Source organism: Ranitomeya variabilis, chromosome 3 (assembly GCF_051348905.1).
Source record: "Ranitomeya variabilis isolate aRanVar5 chromosome 3, aRanVar5.hap1, whole genome shotgun sequence".
Taxonomy (NCBI): domain Eukaryota; kingdom Metazoa; phylum Chordata; class Amphibia; order Anura; family Dendrobatidae; genus Ranitomeya; species Ranitomeya variabilis.
This window is the reverse complement of record NC_135234.1, coordinates 701,431,319-701,438,450: the sequence shown is the minus strand read 5'-3', so window position 1 is coordinate 701,438,450 and position 7,132 is coordinate 701,431,319.

Genomic DNA, 7,132 nt, shown 5'->3' with positions numbered 1-7,132 from the left:
AGGGGAAGAGCCGTCTGGGAGTACAGCAAGAGGGCAAGACATGTAGTCTGTCACCATCTGACGGAACCGTTGCCTCCTGCTGACTGGAGCCGTCTGTGATGGTGTAGACTTTTGTGGGGGGCACAGAAAACTGTGCCACAGTTGGGCCATACTGGTCTTGCCTTGGGCAGAGGCACTGCTTCTGCTCCCTCTTTGTGCAGAGCCTCCTCCACTGCCTGGACGCACTGAGCTGCTTTGTAATGCACTAGCAGCACTTCTCTCAGTTGGAATGGAGAAGATGATGGAATTGACCAGTGTGTCTTGGTACTCCCGCATTTTTCGCTCCCAGTTCAACGGTGTGATGAGGCTTTCTACGTTGTCCCGGTAGCGAGGATCGAGGAGGGTGAACACCCAATAATCAGACATGTTGAGAATGTGGGCGATGCGGCGGTCGTTTCTCAGGCACTGCAGCATGTAATCCACCATGTGCTGCAGACTGCCAACTGCCCAAGAAACGCTGTCCCCTGCTGGAGGCGTGATCTCTGCCTGCTCGTCATCACCCCACCCTCGCTGTACACACTGAGTACTGGACAATTCGGTAACTCCCTCCTCTGGACGGACGTCTTCCTCCTCCATTGACTCCTCCTCATCCTCCTCACAAACTGTCCCCTGCCTACGCGTTTGTGAGGAACCACGTGGCGCTGACTGTCCAGAAGATGATGGAAATGGTGAATCCTCATCCTCCACCTCTTCCACAACATCATCCCTTAGCGCTTGCAGTGATTTTTCAAGCAGGCAGATAAGGGGGACAGTCATGCTGACTAGTGCATCATCTGCACTCGCCATCCGCGTGGAATAATCAAAGGGACGCAAAACCTGGCAGACGTCATTCATAGTGGCCCACTCTGTGGTTGTGAAGTCTGTACGGCGCTGACTGCGACTTTTTTGCGCCTGAAGCAGCTGGTACTCCATTACAGCTTGCTGCTGCTCACACAACCGCTCCAACATATGTAACGTGGAATTCCACCTGGTAGGTAGGTCACATATGATGCGATGTTCCGGCAGGCGGTGTCGGCGCTGCAGAGCCGCAATGCGCGCTTTTGCCGTGCTGGAACGCCGCAAGTGAGCACACTCTAGGCGGACCTTGTGCAGCAGTGCATCAAGATCCGGATAGTCCCTCAAAAAGCTCTGCACGACCAAATTGAGCACATGTGCCAGACATGGGATGTGAGTGAGGTTGCCGAGGCCCAGAGCTGCCACCAGATTTCGGCCATTATCACACACTACCATGCCTGGCTGGAGATTCGCTGGCACAAACCACACATCGCTCTCCTGCTTGATGGCATTCCAGAGCTCCTGCGCTGTGTGGCTACGATTCCCCCAAAAAATTAATTTCAAGACGGCCTGTTGACGTTTGGCCACGGCTGTGCTCATGTCGGTCGTAACAGGTACACGTTCATCACGGGTCCATGTGGAGGTGGACTGTGACGGCTCCTGCAGCGATGATTCTGAGGAACTGGTGTAAGAGGAGGAGTCAATGCGTACAGAATGGATTCCTGCAATCCTTGGAGTGGGCAGGACACGTCCTGCGCCACTCGCACGGTCTGTACCCGGCTCAACGACATTAACCCAATGGGCAGTGAGGGAAAGGTATCGCCCCTGTCCATGTTGACTGGTCCACGCATCGGTGGTGAGGTGGACCTTGCTACTGACGGCGTTCAGAAGCGCGTGTTTTATGTGTCCCTCCACATGCTTGTGCAGGGCCTTGCCTGCTGAAGTAAAAGCGGCTGGGCACATTGTACTGTGGGACTGCCAATGACATCAAGTCACGGAAGCTGTCAGTCTCCACCAGCCTGAATGACAGCATTTCCAGTGACAGCAGTTTGGCAATGCCTGCAGTCAGAGCCTGTGCTCGTGGGTGGTTTGACGAGAAAGGCCGCCTTTTCTCCCATGCCTGTACTACCGATGGCTGTAGACTGGGCTGGGAGTGTGTGGATGACTGGGAAAGTGGTGCTGCGGGTGGAATTACAGCGGGTCTCTGGACAACAGGGCCAGAGGTTCTTCCACGGCGATCCTGGGAGGAAGCCGAACCAGCTGCGTGTGAGCTAGAGGAAGAGGCAACACGAGCTGAAGAGATGGTAGCTGCCGCTGTTGGTTGGCCTACCTCTTCAGTGTGTTTTTCTAACTCCGCCGGGTGCCTGTTGCGCACATGTTTCCACATGTTGGAGGTATTGAGGTTGCTGACATTTCGACCTCTTTTGACTTTTTGATGACACACGTTGCATCTGACATAGCAAATGTCATCTGCAACTGTGTCAAAAAAGGACCAGGCACTGCAAGTCTTGGGAGCGCCCTTTTTGGCTTTTGGAAGAGACATGCTCCTAACGGGTGCCAAAGCGGAGGCTGCAGGATCCGCAGTCTTCCCCCTCCCTCTCCCTCTTTGGGCCGTACGGGGAATCTCTTCCTCAGAGCTGCTCCCACCACCTTCCTGTCCCTCACGCCAAGATGGGTCGAGGACCTCATCATCTACACTACCCTCTGCCCCCAACTGCTCCTCCTGGGTAGTCTCAGCAGCAGAGCACGCACCAGTAAGTGGCACCTGAGTGTCATCATCAGCTGATGCGGCCTGCGATGTGGTGACCGGAGCCACTGGCCCACCCGCCTCTTCAGAGGAAGACAGAAAAAGCTGTTGGGCATCACTGCACCCTGCCTCTTCTTCCATTTCTCCAATGCTGCTTGGCTGGCCCCCTGTTTCCAAGCCAAGAGATTCAGAGAACAGAAGTAGAGACGGCTCCTGTCCTGGGCTCTCTGTCTGCCTGGGCAATTTGGCAGGTGGTGAAGAGACAGATGGCTGCTCTCCAGTGCTCTGTGTCTGAGAGGATGTGGCACTAATGGAAGTTGATGCATTAGCTGCCATCCATCCGACAACAGCTTCAATTTGGTCTTGACGCAGCAGCGGTGTACGGCGCTCTGACACAAAGCTGCGCATGAACGACTGTTGCCTGGTGAAAGTGGGTGCTGATGAGTCACCGGTGCCCGCAGCAGGCACAGAATCCCCACGTCCCCTCCCTGCTCCGCGCCCACGCCCACGCCCACGTGCCTTACTCACTGCCTTCTTCATCTTGGTTGACTGATAAAGATAAGCAGAAAAGTACTAACGGATTTGTGTGCTTATTCCTGAGCAACTCCTCCTAACAGGTATAAGAAACACTAATTTTCTAAAGTGTGGACTAGACTTTAATATGAGCTAATGTGGCCTACAGAAATGTAAAGTGGTGTAACTGGTGTGTTTGGTGAACTTTATTATTTATTTCTTTTTTGGGGGCTGAACTGACAACAGATAGAGCTGCAGTCACACAGAGACCGTGCAGACAGACGTAAACGGCGCTGCAAGGCCCAAAAACCCTCCTCTACGTTATCCTATGTAGTGTTTTTCCACAAATTAGCTGGAGACGGGTGGAAAGACACTAATAGGATTTTTTTAAATTAATTAGCAGCAGACTACACTACTTGAAAAAAAATTAAAATTGATTTGGCGGTATGACGCAGTGAACAACCCTGAGCTGGAGACAACCAGGCTACGGCTGCTCACAGACTACAGGGCGAGCTGCAGTCACACGGAGACCGTGCAGACAGCCGTAAACGGCGCTGCAAGGCCCAAAAACCCTCCTCTACTTTATCCTATGTAGTGTTTTTCCACAAATTAGCTGGAGACGGGTGGAAAGACACTAATAGGATTTTTTTAAATTAATTAGCAGCAGACTACACTACTTGAAAAAAAATTAAAATTGATTTGGCGGTATGACGCAGTGAACAACCCTGAGCTGGAGACAACCAGGCTACGGCTGCTCACAGACTACAGGGCGAGCTGCAGTCACACGGAGACCGTGCAGACAGCCGTAAACGGCGCTGCAAGGCCCAAAAACCCTCCTCTACTTTATCCTATGTAGTGTTTTTCCACAAATTAGCTGGAGACGGGTGGAAAGACACTAATAGGATTTTTTTAAATTAATTAGCAGCAGACTACACTACTTGAAAAAAAATTAAAATTGATTTGGCGGTATGACGCAGTGAACAACCCTGAGCTGGAGACAACCAGGCTACGGCTGCTCACAGACTACAGGGCGAGCTGCAGTCACACGGAGACCGTGCAGACAGCCGTAAACGGCGCTGCAAGGCCCAAAAACCCTCCTCTACTTTATCCTATGTAGTGTTTTTCCACAAATTAGCTGGAGACGGGTGGAAAGACACTAATAGGATTTTTTTGAATAAATTAGCAGCAGACTACACTACTTGGAAAAAAAAAAAAAAGAACAGTATGAGGCAATGAACCACCCTCCCTGAACTGAATACAACCAGCTATGGATGGCCTATGTGGCTGCACTCAGACTAGAGAGTGGGCTGCACTCACACACACACACACACACAGACCTTGCAGATCGCTGTGAAAACAGCGCTACAAGGCAAAAGCAAGGTGAATAGTAGGTGAACACAGCGGTTGCTAAATTAGCCTTTGGAAAGCACAAAGAAGCAAATCGCTATCTCTAAACTGTCCCTCAGTCAGCAAACAGCGTCCTGTCACTAACTGAATTCACAGCAGAGTGATCGCAAAATGGCGCCAGCGACTTTTAAACTGCATCATGACATCATTTCAGCAGCCAATCACAGCCTTGCCAGTAGTTTCATGCCCTCCATGCTAAACAGGATGTGCCCACACTTGGAATCATTCTCATTGGCTGAATTTCGGAATTTTGAATCTGGGAACTTCCGATTCCGGTATCCGATACGCGGCAAGTATCGGAATCCCGGTATCGGAATTCCGATACCGCAAGTATCGGCCGATACCCGATACTTGCGGTATCGGAATGCTCAACACTAGTCAGGACTTCATCCGCATATATGACTGCCGAGGTGAATTCACTAAGATGCAGAGGCCTACTATCAGGGGCGAGTGATAGATGAGCTGTATAGTTTCTATGGAATCGTTAAGTCCCAAACCACACCATATTATCAACAAGGGAACGGGGCCTGTGAATGTTTCAACCAGACCCTGTTACAAATGTTGCAGACCCTGGAGGAGGACAAAAAGAGGAGGTGGCCCAAATTCGTGTCTGAACTGGTGTAGCTTTACAACAACTAAGTCCATGCGATTACCGGTTACACGCCTTACATGCAACTGTTTGATAGAAGTGGGAGAGAGATCACTGAACTAGAGTTAGATTTGAAAGACCCCTGTAGTCCAAGTGCCTTGATCCCAGAACACCTACAGATGGTAAGAAAGTTGGTTGAAAAGAAGTTTCTGGAAGTGAACCATTCAAGGTAATCACTGATACTAGGTGGACAACTTCAGCCAGGTGGCTGTGTGTTAGTGCGGGAAAAGTTACCCGGAAACAAGCTGGGAGGTGTTTCCTTACTGAGTAATGAGGAAGATCCACCCTAATAACTCAGTCTATGAGGTTAGACCTGAGGAGATGACGCCGCGGTACCTCAGATTTTACACTGGAATATGCTGTGACCATGATCTTACAAAGTATAAGACCGTGCAAAGGCCGGGTCCCCAACAGAAGTGGCCTCGGTCCCCCAAAGGTGAGTCTTAGAGGAGGAAGAAGAATGGCTTGCAGTGCCGATGACTTCACTGGAGGTGCCGTTAAAGTTCTCAAGTGGGACATAAAGCGAACCAGAATCGACTTACAATCTCTGGTGGCTGAGTCTTCAAGTACCCCGGAAACACCTCTACAGGAAAAGCCCTGCAGGACTGAGGGGGCCAACGCCAGGATTCCCCCCAACCAATATGCCCAGGATGAATTTGTCTGGTCCCAGATACAGCAGAAAAACAGTGTGCCCAACTGTTGGCTGAACTTGGGCTACCAGTGGGGAGACTTCGAACCTAAAAGCATCCCGCTCGTCCAAGTAATGGTGAGCAAAAAGGCGGGAGGAATGTAAATAATAAGGAGAGATTGCAATCTGCTGGCCAGGCGAAATCAAGTGGAACCAAATTGTGCTGGGGCAACTTCATGTCCTGGACCTGATCAGGTGACACACAGGAAGAACTTCCTTGATATAAAAGGCCTGCGAGCCAAACCACAGGCAGATTTGGAGCCAGAGAAGAGAGTGGAGCAGACGCGCTCCAGAGATGTCACTGAGGCTAGCGTGACAGGCCTCAGCTGAAATTTTTTTGCCACCAAGGTGCCGGTCACCACCTGGAAAGACCCGGATTCTGCACAGGAAGACTCCAAGTTCTGCCTGTGCTAGTCCGGACCAGGATCCGCGACTTACGCCAGTAAAGCCTCAAAGACCTACACGTGCCCTCCGTTCTACAAATGACCTAAGGCTAACATCCCCCGTAATCCGAACCTCGCACCTCCGTCTCCAAGACTTCTCTCGTGCTGCGCCAGCTCTCTGGAATGCACTTCCCCAGACGATCAGACTGATACCTAGCCCCGACCTATTCAAGCACGCTCTAAAAACCCATCTCTTCAAACAAGCCTACCACATCAACTACTCAGTAAACTAACTTTGCCCTGTTCCCTCCTTCCAAATATTATTCTAAATCTGCACCCTACTATTCATCTGTCTCCACACCCTCCATGCACATGATTAACTGCACTTGATACTTGACTATTGCACTTAAACACACGGGCTGATGACCGGATCATGCAGCTTTATATGAAAATCCCTATTTATTATAATTGCCAGACCTGAAATAACAAGCACTTTTCACCTATTGTGTCCCCCCCATTTCCTTGTAGATTGTAAGCTTGCGAGCAGGGACCTCACTCCTAATGTCACTGTTTAAATTGTCTTAACTTGTATTGAATTTGTCTGTATATGTCCCCGCTTAATTGTAAAGTGCTGCGAAATATGTTGGCGCTATATAAATAAAAATTATTATTATTATAAAGACCAGATATCGCCCTTTAAGAGCCGAGGCCTAGTCCATTCCACTCCATTCCTAAGAGACTTACGCTGACGGTCAAGCCAAGAAGATCCGTGAGGAGACTGCGACAGGTCAGGCATGCCTGTGACTGAGGAGGGACAGCGCGCATGAGCAGGGCTATCACTTCAAGATATTACCTATGGTACTGGGGTCAGATGGGATTAGGACCACTGGTTGGGAGAGGGCCAGTTTGTGTGTTAGGCTCAACAGGCTTTG